Below are 13340 nucleotides of genomic sequence, written 5' to 3' on the forward strand. Positions count from 1 at the left end.
ACTCCCTTAAAGGCACAGCCACCACTCTGACACATGTGATGCACATTTTCTTGCATTGCCAGCTATGTATGCCTTACTACAGAGAGTAGCTTCTTTTTGCCCGCTTTTGAAATTTTGGTAAATGGAATCCTACTTAATGCATTCTTTTTCTTTTTTCTCTCCTCCTCTAGGCTTACACAATCTCTCCCAGACATTAAGATGGAGAAAATATTTCCCAGAGGCAGAACCATAAGGACATTAGGAGGCTGTGGGGCGTGGTACAAGGCACTCCAGCTGAAGGAGGATGGAATACGCCATGAAGTTCCTCAACTTTTACTACCATAAGTCCCTCTCCAGGTGTGTGGAAGTGAGCACCTTGGTGGTGACCCTGTAGCCACTGCTGGAGCCCAGTCTGGGGCTCTGAGGCTCAGCTCTGCAGGGTAAGCACTGCCTACCAGAGTGCACAGAAGGGCATCATGACATAGTCTTGAGGGTCTCCTTCTAGGTCTGGGACAGCCTGATGCGGGCAGACAAGCCCTCTTCCTGTTGGAGGAAGACGGCATGAACCGTAAAGACAGAGGAGTATTTCCAAACCCTGATGGTCAAGACAATGTTCATGGTCCTCCAGAAGGAGCAGAAATGGCAGTGTCCATCAGGTGGGGTCCTATTGGGGGAGAACATTGAAAGCCTAGGAGAAGTCCTTAAGGGACGCTAACTACATCCCTGTCTTGATGCAAAAGACTAGGTATTAATTCTCCCTCTCCCATAAGTCTGCCAAGAAGATCAAGGTGGCCCGCAGAACCTTTGGCTTGGTCAAGGTGAGTCTACTGGACTTCATTGGTTGTTTGACAGTGAAGGCAACTTATGATGGCACATACTCCATTTCCTAGGATGTACACTGCTACGGGATAAGATTTATCATGAAGGAAGTTCTTTGTTGGCCTCTTTTTGGCATATAAACCATGTTTCTTGGCACCTCCTGTTACATCAAGCAACTCCTGGATGCCACAGAGGGAGGGCAGCCCAAGGACAAGGCCTCATCCCTCATCTCAACCAGTCTGAAGACACTACAACGAAGGCCCAAGTTCTTCGAGGTCTTCCCAGCCAAAGACTAGACTGGGGACCTAAAGCTCAGCTGGTAGCATCCACAAGCCTGGCAGCTAGAGACCTCCTCTTCCTCCTCCTCCTCCTCCTCCTCCTCCTCCTCCTCCTCTTTCTTCTTCTTCTTCTTCTTCTTCTTCTTCTTCTTCTTCTTCTTCTTCTTCTTCTTCTTTCTTCTTCTTCTTCTTCTTCTTCTTCTTCTTCTTCTTCTTCTTCTCATAAAGATTTATTTTATTTTATTTAGAGAGAGAAAGTATGCATGTGAGGGGGGGAGAGCAGAGGGAGAGAGAGATCGTCAGTAGTTTCCGCACTGAGCATGGAGCCCAATGTGTAGGGCTTGATCCCAGGACCCTGAGATCATGACCTGAGCCAAAATCATAACCTTGGATGTTCAATCAACTAAGCCATCCATGTGCCCCTAGAGAGCTTCTTGCCTTCTCACGCTCCCTCTTCCCAATATGACCACAAATTAAGAAGCAGAATGAAGGGCCAGAAACCTTGAGTAGGCAGGCTAATGGAGAACTGAGGATTCTTGACCTTGCCTAGTTCTCTCCTTCCCAGCATAGCTTAGCTGATCAGGACTATGGCATAAAGTCTGCTCTTCAGCAAGCTGTCTTCACACTCTACATTTTCATTACACTCTCTACCTCCTGACTTTCCATGCAGAGTGCTCCTGAGTGAACTCTCAAGCCCCCTAATGCAACATTAGAATGTTTACAGTAAGTTACTTATGCTGGGGGAGAGGACACTTCCCACCTCATTTTTGATATTAACATTTGACAATACACTGTGAGAAAGGATAATTGCAGGCTAATTCCCTCATGAACATTAGATGTAAAAATCCTATACAAAATATTTACAGATTCTAGCAAAATGCAAAAGGTCAATATACATCATGATCAAGTTGCTTTTTTCCCTTAGGAAAACAAGATGTATTTAACAGTCATAAATCAACCATTATAATTCTCTATATTAACTTAACAGGAGGAAAAAATTGCATAATCACCTCAGCAGGGGCAGGAAAACTTTTGATTAAGGTCAGCATCCATTTATGGTTAAAAGAATGTTTTTATCAATCCAGGGAGTGAGATTACTTCATCTCATTTTGAGCATCCACAAAAAAGTTTATAGGAAACACCATAATTAATAGTTAAATGTTGGGTAGCCTGGGTGGATCAGCAGTTTCGCGCTGCCTTCAGCCCAGGGCTTGATCCTAGGGACCCAAGATTGAGTTCCAAATTGGGCTTCCTGCATGGAGCCTGCTTCTCCCTCTTCCTGTGTCTCTGCCTCTCTTTCTCTCTGTGTCTCTCATGAATAAACAAATAAAATCTTTAAAAAATAAAAAAGAGATTTCCTTTAAAAAATAGTTAAATGTTAAAATTTTTTCTTTTGGTTTTGAGAATAAAGTGTTGACTAATCTCCAAGAAGAGATGCCAAGATGGCTCTGGAAATGCAGCATATTTGTTGGAGGTGATACTTGTGAAAGATCAAGAGGGAGCAGGACAGGGCAGAGAAAGCCACAGGCCTCAGTGTGGCTCTGACACCCATGACAAGGAGAGGGGAGGGAAGAACATGAGATAGAATTTAACGAACTAATTCTAAATATCTTATCAAATGCAAAGGTCTAAGAATAGACAAGGTAGGGGGCACTAGCTGGCTTAGTAGGAGGAGCATGTGACTCTTGATCTGGGGGTCATAAATTCAAGCCCCATGTTGGGTGTAGAGGTTAGTTAAAAATAAAATAAAAAATAATAGACAAAATATTATTCAAAAATAAGGTGGGAGAGCATGCTTTACGAAATATCAAAACTTATTATAAAACTACAGTAATGAGGTAGGATAGTGCTGGTGTTAACAATGGATAAAGACTAATGGAAGAGACTGGATGGAGACTCCAAGAACAGACCATGCAATATGGACAATGGATTTATGACAAGGATGACACTTCAGAGCAGGAGGGGAAGGTCTTTCCAATAAACAGTACTGGGCAATTGGATCTTCATATACAGAAAATGAAACTTGACCTTACCTCACATCATATGCAAAAGTTAGTACAGGCTGATCATAGATTGTGCAAGGCAAAACAACAGTCTTTGTAGAGGATAATACAGACAGTAGGGAAAGACTTTTTAAAGCAAGGCACAATGTTTTATTTTGGGGGGAGGGGGAGATAAGAATTTTTTATTGTAACAAAAATAAATAATTTTAAAGTAATTTTCATTTTTTAAAAAAAGGCCAAGGTTATATGCAATCCTGATGATTTAAAAGATCTATTTTTGCAAATTTTGTAAGGAGTGAGACAGACGCATGAAAGGGTTTTACTGGTTATTGTTATTACAAATAGCTCTTTTTTAAAAAAGATTTTATTTATTTATTCATCAGAAACAGAGAGAGTGAGGCAGAGACACAGGCAGAGGGAGAAGCAGGCTCCATGCAGAGAGCCCGATGTGGGACCCAATCCAGAGACTTCCAGGGTCATGACCTGACCTAAAGGCAAACGCTCAACCGCTGAATCACCCAGGCATCCTTAACAGCTATTTTTTAAAAAAAGATTTTATTATTTATTTGAGAGAGAGCAGGGGCAGGGGGCAAGGCAGAGTGAGAAAATTAATAAATTTCCTTGAGCACGAAAAGCCAGCCACAAAATGGCAGGAAATATTCGTGACACATACCGAGGAGAGCTTGTAGTTGGAATACATGCAGAACACGGGTACAGTTCCATAGGAAAAAGACAATAAAGGGGGAAATGGGCAAAAGAGGGGATATCCAAATAGCTAAGAAATGTGAAAATGTGTTCAGCCTCATTAGTCATGAGAGAAACGCCAAATAAAACTACAATGCAGGGGCACCTGGCTGGCTCAGGTGGTACAGTATGCAACTCTTGATCTGGGGGCTGTAGCCCCACCTTGGGTGTAGAGACTACTTGAAGATAGAATCTTTAGAAAAAATAAAAATAAATAAAATTACAATGTAAACGGACACTACATGCACAGAAAGACGAAAATCAAAAGGACCAAGAAGAACACAGCATCCATTATACCATATCTGTTTTAGTTTTCATAACCTAACTTAATCATGAAGAAACACTAGACAAACACCAACTGGGGGACATTCTACAGAATAACTATATTTTTCAACAATGCCAATATCATGAAAGACAAAAGCTAAGGAGTGGTTCCATTTTAAGGGAAACTAAGAGGAGGGGCGCCTGGCTGGCTCAGTCAGTAGAGTGTGCGAGTCTTGATCTCAGGGTCATAAGTTTGAACCCCATGTTGGATGAAGACATTACTTAAAACCTTTAAAAAAAAAAAAAAAGGAAAACTAAGGGGACATAAAAGCCACATGTGTTGAGTGACCCTGGATTATATTCTATCCAAGAAATAAAAATTGTTATAGAGGAGGATTTCTGAGACAATTGGTGGAATTTGGGTAAGATCCATAGCAAGATAATGGCATGGTTCAAGATTCTATTTTTTTTTAGTATATGTGCTGCCAAAGCGAGCACAAGATTCTATTTTTGATTTTAATAATTGTACCACAATTACTTAAATGAATGCCCTTGTTCCTAGGAAATAATCTTTTCATCTTTTAGGATTAGGGCCTGATGTCCACAATTTAGTTTTATGTATGTTTAGAGATATGTATATATAAAATAATTATATATATTAATTTATATATTCACATATCATGTAACATATATATAATAAAATTAGATAGATGCATAATAAGACAAATGAGGCAAATGTTTTCCATAGACTAGATTGATAAAAGATACTGAACAAGGCTTTTTAAAAAATATAACCTATAAGTTAATACTGATTTATACAAACAATGCTGTGAAATCCTATTCAGGTAAATGAGTGTCTTCAGATATATTGAGAGAAAAAGGGCACCCCACCATTGCTTCCTTAGCAATTCCCATAGATCTCTTCTATGGCTAGTTACCAATGGCCTTTTTAGACATTCTAGATGTCTAGAGAGCTCTCCCAACTCAGTCATCTTACTTTGGATGGTAGAAAGCACATTACGGAGGCTCAATAAACTTTGGCTAATGGTAGTGGCATTTGCAAGCCACACAAGAAGGCTGGTTGACGAATTCATTATGGAGATTACATCTGATAGCTGTGTCTTGCTTTGCAAATTTAGTTTAATAATCTTGAGCCACAAGTTAAGGCTGTTCATTTATCATCGAGAAAAGATTAGAAGACATCATAGTCCACATGAAGGTAATCATTAATTCCTTCTTTTTGCCTGAGAGCTTATACTTCTCAGAGCGCTGACACATCCATCCCCAATTCACAGTAACAGATGCGTATTCTCTTTCTCAACTGAAGCGCAAAAAACTAAAGTTCAGAGTTGTATTTTAAACTAAAGGCATATCTATTGATGCCTAGCCAAGCATTGGTGAGTAGGCTGGACTATCTCTACTATTGCTAGAAAATTTAAACCATATAATAAGGTTCAGTATAATAATAATAATTTTTCTTACACCCAAAAGGGAAAAAATCCTGGAAGAAGATCATTTCCACAAGGTATGGTGTTTTTTAAATGATCCACGGCTTAAAATACACACGAAGTGATACATATATGCTTGTATTTGCCTAAAGAAGTTCTGAAAGACTATCTCTGAAACTGACACAGGTAATTAGTGACCTGTGAGGTCTCAGAGATGGAAACAGCACAGATGAAGGACCCAAACGTTTTCACTGTAAAGTGTTTCATATTTTTAAGTTCACGAAGTACGTGAATTATTTATCACTGAGACAAAAAAATCCATAGCTAGCTGAGTGGACCCAACAAAGACACAACTTTGGCTTTGGAGTGCTGTAGTGTTCATTTTCTGCCCCTGAATGCCTCTTTTGTTAGCCCCAGCTCATCATGCAGGTGTTGGTGACAAAAGGGCAGAGAGTAAGCTGAAGTTTATGAGGTTATGTGCAAATAAAAGACACCTGCCCTCCTCACTGTTCCTCTGCAATCTTCCATCTAAAGATAAACTTGATACATTACAAATGAAGTTTGTGGCACTGCTCCAGAGGGACAGGAATAAATGAAATTTTCTCAGTGCCAAAAGGAATATTCTTTAACTTTGATTTTTTTTTTAATCACATGAAAGAAAATACCAGAGTCTTTGTTATATTGCATTTTGGATTACAAAAAAAATGAAATAGAGATTGTTGTAGGGATTTTGGAATACCCAAAAATTAAAGAGGAAATTCACTAACATGGATGTCAGAGTTTAACAGGGGTAAAGTTAGCTTTCCTCCTTTAGAACACATTTCTGAATCAGAAAATGAATTTCGACTCAGCTGTGATCTGATAGTTTATTTTTTCCTAATATGGGATGTGATATATCAATCTGAGTGTTGGCAGGAACCGCAGCCTCTTATTAAAATTGGAAATCAGCTGTCTCAATTTATAGACATGTTGTGATCCAAAATCCACTTGGAATGCAAAACACAATTTTCTCATAGAACAACATAAAAATGATGGCAAGATTCAGAGGCAAACAACAGAAGTCCACATAATTCACAGTGACTCAGAAGGCCAACAGTGCTTTGTCACACTGAAGGGAAAGAGAATAAACCTTTCCTTTGTCTCAAAAAAAAAAAGTTTATACAGAAAGTATATTGTTACACTGATATGACAAATATATAGCAGGATACCCTTTTATCAATTATTTATCCAAAGGGTTTTTATGCCGGGACGCCTGCATGGCTCAGTGGTTGAGCGCCTGCCTTCAGCTCCGGATGTGATCCTGGGGGTCCCAGGATCGAGTCCCACGTTGGGCTCCCTGTGTGGAGCCTGCTTCTCCCTCTGCCTGTGTCTCTGCCTGTTTCTCTCTGTGTCTTTCATGAATAAATAAATAAAATCTTAAAAAAAAAAAAAGGGATTTTATGCCTTCCTATTTGCTCCATTACTGTTGGCTTTAAAGCTTTCCCTGTCACCCTTGTTCACAATTACCCTCTTGTCTTCATTTTTAAATGCTTTCCCCATTTTTACTATCTTCATTATTGTTCATCCTAACATTGAATTCAAATTATCTTCAATTTCACCCATGGAATTTCAAGATTGAAAAAAATATAATGTCAGATTATATCAAGCTAAAGACCTTCTGCACAGCAAAGGAGACCACCAGCAAAATGGAAAGACAACCTACTGAATGGGAGAAAATATTTGCAAATCATGTATCTGATAAAGGGCTAATAGCCAAAATACATAAAGAATTCATACAGCTTGATAGCAAAGCAACAAACAATCAGTTAAAAACTAGGCAGAGGATCTGAATGGACGTTTTTCCAAAGAAGACATCCAGATGGCCAGAAGTCACATGTAAAGTTGTTCAACATCACTGATCATCAAGAAAATGCAAATCACAACCACAATGGACAGACTTAAATAGAGAGAACAAATAGATGGTTGCCAGCAGGGAGAATGGTGGGGGAACAGTAAAATAGTTCAAGGGGATTAAGTACAAATTTCCAGTTATAAAATAAATAAGTCACAGAGAGGACAAGGGAAAGCAATCAATAATACTGTGATATTGTCGTATGGTGACAGATGGTGACTACACTTAATGTGGTATTGAGAAATGTATAGAATTGTGGAATCAGAGGGTGCCTGGGTGGCTCAGTTGAGTGACTGACTCTTAGTCTCAGGTTCTGATCTCAGGATTATGAAATCGAGCCCCACGTTGGGCTCCGTGTCAGTGAGGAATCTGCTTGGGAATCTCTCTCCTTCTCCCTCTGTCCCTTTGCTTGTTCTTTCTCTCTCAAATAAATAAAATATTTTTAAAAATCTTTTAAAAAGTTGTTGAATCAATGTTGTACAGCCAAAACCAACATTTTATGTTAATTATACTTCAATAAAAAACAAACAAACAAATAGGGCACTTGGGTGGCTCAGTGGTTGAGCATCTGCCTTTGGCTCAAGTCATAATCCCGGGGTCCTGGGATTGAGTTCCATATTGAGCTCCCTGCAGGGAGCCTGCTTCTCCCTCTGCCTGTGTCTCTGCCTCTCTCTCTGCGTCTCTCATGAATAAATAAATAAAATCTTTAAAGGTACACAAATCAAAACCACAATGAGATACCACCTCCCACCAGTGAGAATGGCGAAAATTAACAAGACAGGAAACAACAAATGTTGGAGAGGATGTGGAAAAAGGGCGACCCTCTTGCACTGTTGGTGGGTATGCGAACTGGTAGAGTCACTCTGGAAAACTGTGTGGAGGTGCCTCAAGAAGTTAAAAATAGAGCTACCCTATGACCCAGCAATTGCACTACTGGGTATTTACCCTAAAGATACAGATGCAGTGAAAGACCAGGACACCTGCACCCCAATGTACATAGCAGCAATGTCCACAACAGCCAAACTGTGGAAGGAGCCTCGGTGTCCATCAACAGATGGATGGATAAAGAAGATGTGGTCTATGTATACAATGGAATATTACTCAGCCATCAGAAAGGATGAATACCCACCATTTGCTTCGACATGGATGGAACTGGAGGGTATTATCCTGAGTGAAGTAAGTCAATCAGAGAAGGACAATCATCATATGGTTTCACTCATACGTGGAATATAAGAAATAGTGAAAAGGATTATAAGGGAAAGGAGGAGAACTGAGAGGGAAAAATTAGAGAGGGAGACACGCCATGAAAGATTCCTAACTCTGGGAAACAAAGGGTTGCGGAAGGGGCGGTGGGTAGGGAGATGAGGTAACTGGGTGATGGGCACTGAGGAGGGCACTTGATGGGATGAGCACTGGGTGTTATACAATATGTTGGCAAATCAAACTTAAAAACAATGTAAAAAATTTAAAAATAATAATAAAAAATCTTTAAAAATAAATATTAAAAAAAAATTTAAACCCACAATAAGATATGACCTCACATCTGTTAGAATGGCTGTTTTCCATAACATTCTTGTTTTCTAGAAGACAAGAAATAAGTGTGGATGAGGATATGAAGAAAAAGGGAAACTTTGTATACTGTTGGTGGGAATGTAAAGTGGTATGATCATGGCAAACAGTATGGAGGCTTCTCAGGAAATTAAAAATAGAACTACCATATGATTTAGCAATTCTATTTCTGGATATTTATCTGAATAAAATTAAAACACTAATTCAAAAAAAGGTATGAACCTCCATGCTCATTGCAGCATTATTTACAATAGGCAAAATATGGAAACAGTCTAAGAGCCTGTTGATATATGATACTATCTATCTACCTATGTATATGATAGAATATTATTTACCCGTAAAAAGATGAAAATCCTGCCGCTTGTAGCAACATGGATGAATCTTTCTTTTTTTTTTCTTTAAGATTTTATATATTTATTCATGAAAGACACAGAGAGAGAGAGAGTCAGAGACATAGGTAGAGGGAGAAACAGGCTCCATGCAGGGAGCCCAATGTGGGACTTGATCCCAGGACCCCAGGATCATGCCCTGGGCTGAAGACGGGTGCTCAACTGCTGAGCCCCAGGCGTCCCAATATGGATGAATCTTGAGGGCATTATGCTAAAACAAATAAATCAGAGACGACAAATAGTATATGATCTCATCTCTATGTGGAATCTGAAAAAGAAAAAAAAAATCTGAGAAAAAAACCAACCCCAAAAAAGAGCTCATAGATATGGAGAATAGATTGCCAGCAGTGGTTGCCAGAGGTGGTGGGGGCAGGGGAATGAGGGAAGGCCCTCTCTCCAAATTCAATCACACTGGGGGTTGGGCCTTGAACATATGAATTGGGGGCGGGTGAGGATACAGTTTAGCTGTATCCAGTAATATAATCCCTCCCTTTATCTCTACCCCACTCCCCAATCCAGACCCCTACTGTAGCTGGTAAAACACCTGACCTGTGCTGGGTTTTCTGGGAGTTTGGAATCAGGTAGAGATGCTGGCTATCTGTGCTGATTGCTTCCTGGGAAGAGATGTGAGACCAGGTTGGGGCAAGCATGATTGGCAGGTCTACACAGCAAGAACACCCACACATAACTTCATACGCAGCCCTCCATGTTTAATATGTATAAGATTCTCATTCTTGCAATAATCCTATGAGGTATCATTATTATTTCCAATTTATAGTCATGCAAGTAAAAGAGAGAGAAGTGGAATAATTTACCCAAAGCCAGAATGTTAGCTTTACATAAAGACGCAGAAAAAAATATGAGAGAGAGAGAGAGATGAAGATTCACAAACCAGAAAAGGCAGGAACACATGCAGTCAGATGAAGAAAAAGACAGCTAGACAGACATTGGTACTTGGGAGAAATGGGTTTCCAAACTCCGGATAATATGGGAAATAATGAGACAAGCGTCCTGGGTTGTATTCACAAGCTGTGGAGCCTGGACGTACCTGATGATGTGTGTGAAGTGCATATCACAGCACCCAAAAGTAAATGAACAATAAGTGGGTGATTGTGACACTAATACTATTGTCTTCCACTCTTCTTGAAAGCAAACATATTGGCTTCCACTTGGGAATCAGAAAAGCTCAGCGAATAGTCATTCATTTGACAAATATTAAGAATGAACACTGCGCAGGGCCCTGACCAAGGCGGGGCAATGACCAGTGAGGAAGACTGACATGTCCTCTGTGCCCCTGCTCACCCCCCGAGCATCGGCATGTGGCCTGGAGGGGAGACAGAGGAGATGGGCAAGGACACCTCAGTGTGAGAAGTGCCATGCTGGCACAGGATGTGGTGGGAGCGTGCAGGTTGGCACTTCCTATGCTTTGGGAATCGTGGGAAGGCTCCCCGGTAGAAGGAACTGCATTATGAGCTGGGCAAGCAAGACATGTAGAATGGCCCTTATCTGTCCATTTAATTTTTATGCATTTCCAAAGGACCTTTTAAACCCAAGGCATTATGCTAAAGCTAGGAAGACAGCAACAACAGAGAAAGATGTGACCTTGCCCTCATGGTACTTACAAGGTATCGGGGGAGAAGACAAACATTATAAAAACAATTATACCAAGAGTAGGTGGGAGAGGGACCACTCCAGTCTACAGGACCTGCCGAAGCAGAGGTGTAGGGGCGAGAGAGTGTCTGTTGGAACATTCCATTGAGGAGTGAGGGAGGATGAGGCTGGAAGGAGTGCCAGGGTGAGATGGCCAAGCACCTTGGAAGTCATGCTGTCAAGTGTGGGCTTCCTTCCTCTCCAGTGGAGATTTCATGCAGGGAGTCATCAGATCTGTGTTTTTAAACAGTTCACTCGGGCTGCTGTGTGGGTGCTGGATTGGAGGAGGCGAGCCCAGAGGGGAGTCCAGTTGGAACACTTGCCCCAGGACTGGTGGGATGGTGGTCTGGACTAGAGTGGGGTGCTGCCACAAAGGAGGGGACAGATAGGGGAGAGATCTTCAGGCTCTAGGAGAGAATGAGCACCCCTATCCCTTCTCCCCCACCCCTGAAATGAATGGGTGCACTTAGGGAGGGCGGGGAGGGGAGCACTGGGCCAGTAGAGGGACCTGGGCTTCGTTTCCAGTGCTACCACCGTATGTCTCCTTGAGCCTGTCCCAACAACTGTCCGAGCCCTTGGTTTTCTCTGTGGTAAAGCCAGAGGCTAAGTTAAAATCCTGTAGCCTAGAAGCTAGATTTCAGAATAACATTTGCAGAAAAGAAAGTATCTTCTGAAGCTGTGTTTACTTTGAGGTTTGATAAAAAGAACATAAAAGGCTCTGATTGACACTATTTAAATATTTATTCCGGGACTGATATTTGCATTTAGGGTGAAATGAATGGATGGATACACATTTTTTATGATTAACTCTGAAGCTCAGGGGAAGAGGAATAACATATGGAGTCAAGAGGCAGTTAAATCAGCCTGATCATGAGTAAAATAAAGCTCTTGCTAGCAGCTCTTCCTCCTACTAGCTAACTCTATCTCCATCTTGCTTGTACATTTTCATGTGGCTCTGAAAACTTAATCTTCATTGCTTTCAAAGGTTCTACAACCCCTAGGGGGAAGACGCATGCGATTGAACTACACAGTAAATAGTAAACACCAACTGCCCACCCCCAATCCCCCCTTGAAAGGCTAATGGTCTTCAAGAAAGGTCTTCAACAGATTCCACTTAGCAGCTAATATTCTCCTGCTAATGGTCAATTCACTTTCAGCAATAAAGATCAGGGCAAATGACCTAATTTTCTTTAGAATAATAAAGGGTACAATAAATGGGCTGCAACTTGCTCCTTTCTCTATAAGCAACACTCTCTGGGGTAAAATTTCAGATTTCTAATGGCCAGAATACTGGATGAGTGGGGATTTTCCTACTGAGGGATCAGAGAAGGTGATGGAAGATAATGGCTTTCACAGAGAGGCTGGAAGCTAGGGGAATTAAGTCCTTGGGTCTGTGGCAAGATCTGATCTGTGAGAAGAGTTACGATCAGGAAATCGTCTAGCCTTCTCTGCATTGGCTGCATTGACTGGGAAAGTTCTGATTGCCAATTGCTTGTCTTCATGTTATATTGAGACCAGAATCAGATCCACCACTGCAACCAAAAATCCTGGATAAATGTAAAAGAATCCACCAATCTTGCAGGGAGACTACATGAAAATCACCTTTTTTGCACTTTGATTTGTGAAGGGGTACACACATTTACACCATTCACATATTCGACTCCATCACTCGCCCAAAATTGCTCCATCAATACTACAGTTTTCAGACCCTGTCATCACCTAGGTCAGGGCACAAACTAGTTCTTCTGATGGAATATGAGCAGAAGGGATGAGTCTTGGTCCCAGGCTAAGGTTGTTAAGCACCTTCTTTATCCTGCTCTTCCCCATCTGGCTGTGGATGGATGGCCAAGAGTAACCTTGGAAGCCACTGTTGCAGATGACAAAGCCTCTGTCAGCTGGGTCCCTGAATCACTGTGTGTAACAGAGCCCCTCTGATACACCAGCCAAGAGCACCGCTTTGGACTTGACATGAATGAGACACAAAAGTTTGAGATGGTGACAATTATGTGTGAAACTTCTTCTCACTGGTCACTCCTCCCCAACATCCTTTACGGTTTCCCCCTTCTTCCAGACCTCCACATGTTGGAGTGCTCCAAGGTTCAACTTTATTTTTATTTTTTATTTATTTAAAAAAATTTTTTTTCAAGGTTCAAATTTAACATGTACAAAACTTGGGTCTTGATTCTACTTCTCCAAATCTATTCCTCCTCCAGCATTGGGGCAAAGCATAGGCTGTCGTGCCAAGGAGGAGCCTCTAACACAGGCCATGGTGGTAAGAGAAGGTTTTCCAGAAATAATGGCACCAG

General features: G+C 41.1%; 1 pseudogene; it reads left to right on the forward strand.

Moving 5' to 3' along the window:
- The first annotated feature begins 283 nt into the window (after window positions 1-283).
- LOC112919189 (lipid transferase CIDEC-like) lies at window positions 284-1094 on the forward strand (annotated as a pseudogene).
- Window positions 1095-13340: the final 12246 nt, after the last annotated feature.

The sequence above is a fragment of the Vulpes vulpes genome, chromosome 5, assembly GCF_048418805.1.
Source record: "Vulpes vulpes isolate BD-2025 chromosome 5, VulVul3, whole genome shotgun sequence".
Classification (NCBI taxonomy): domain Eukaryota; kingdom Metazoa; phylum Chordata; class Mammalia; order Carnivora; family Canidae; genus Vulpes; species Vulpes vulpes.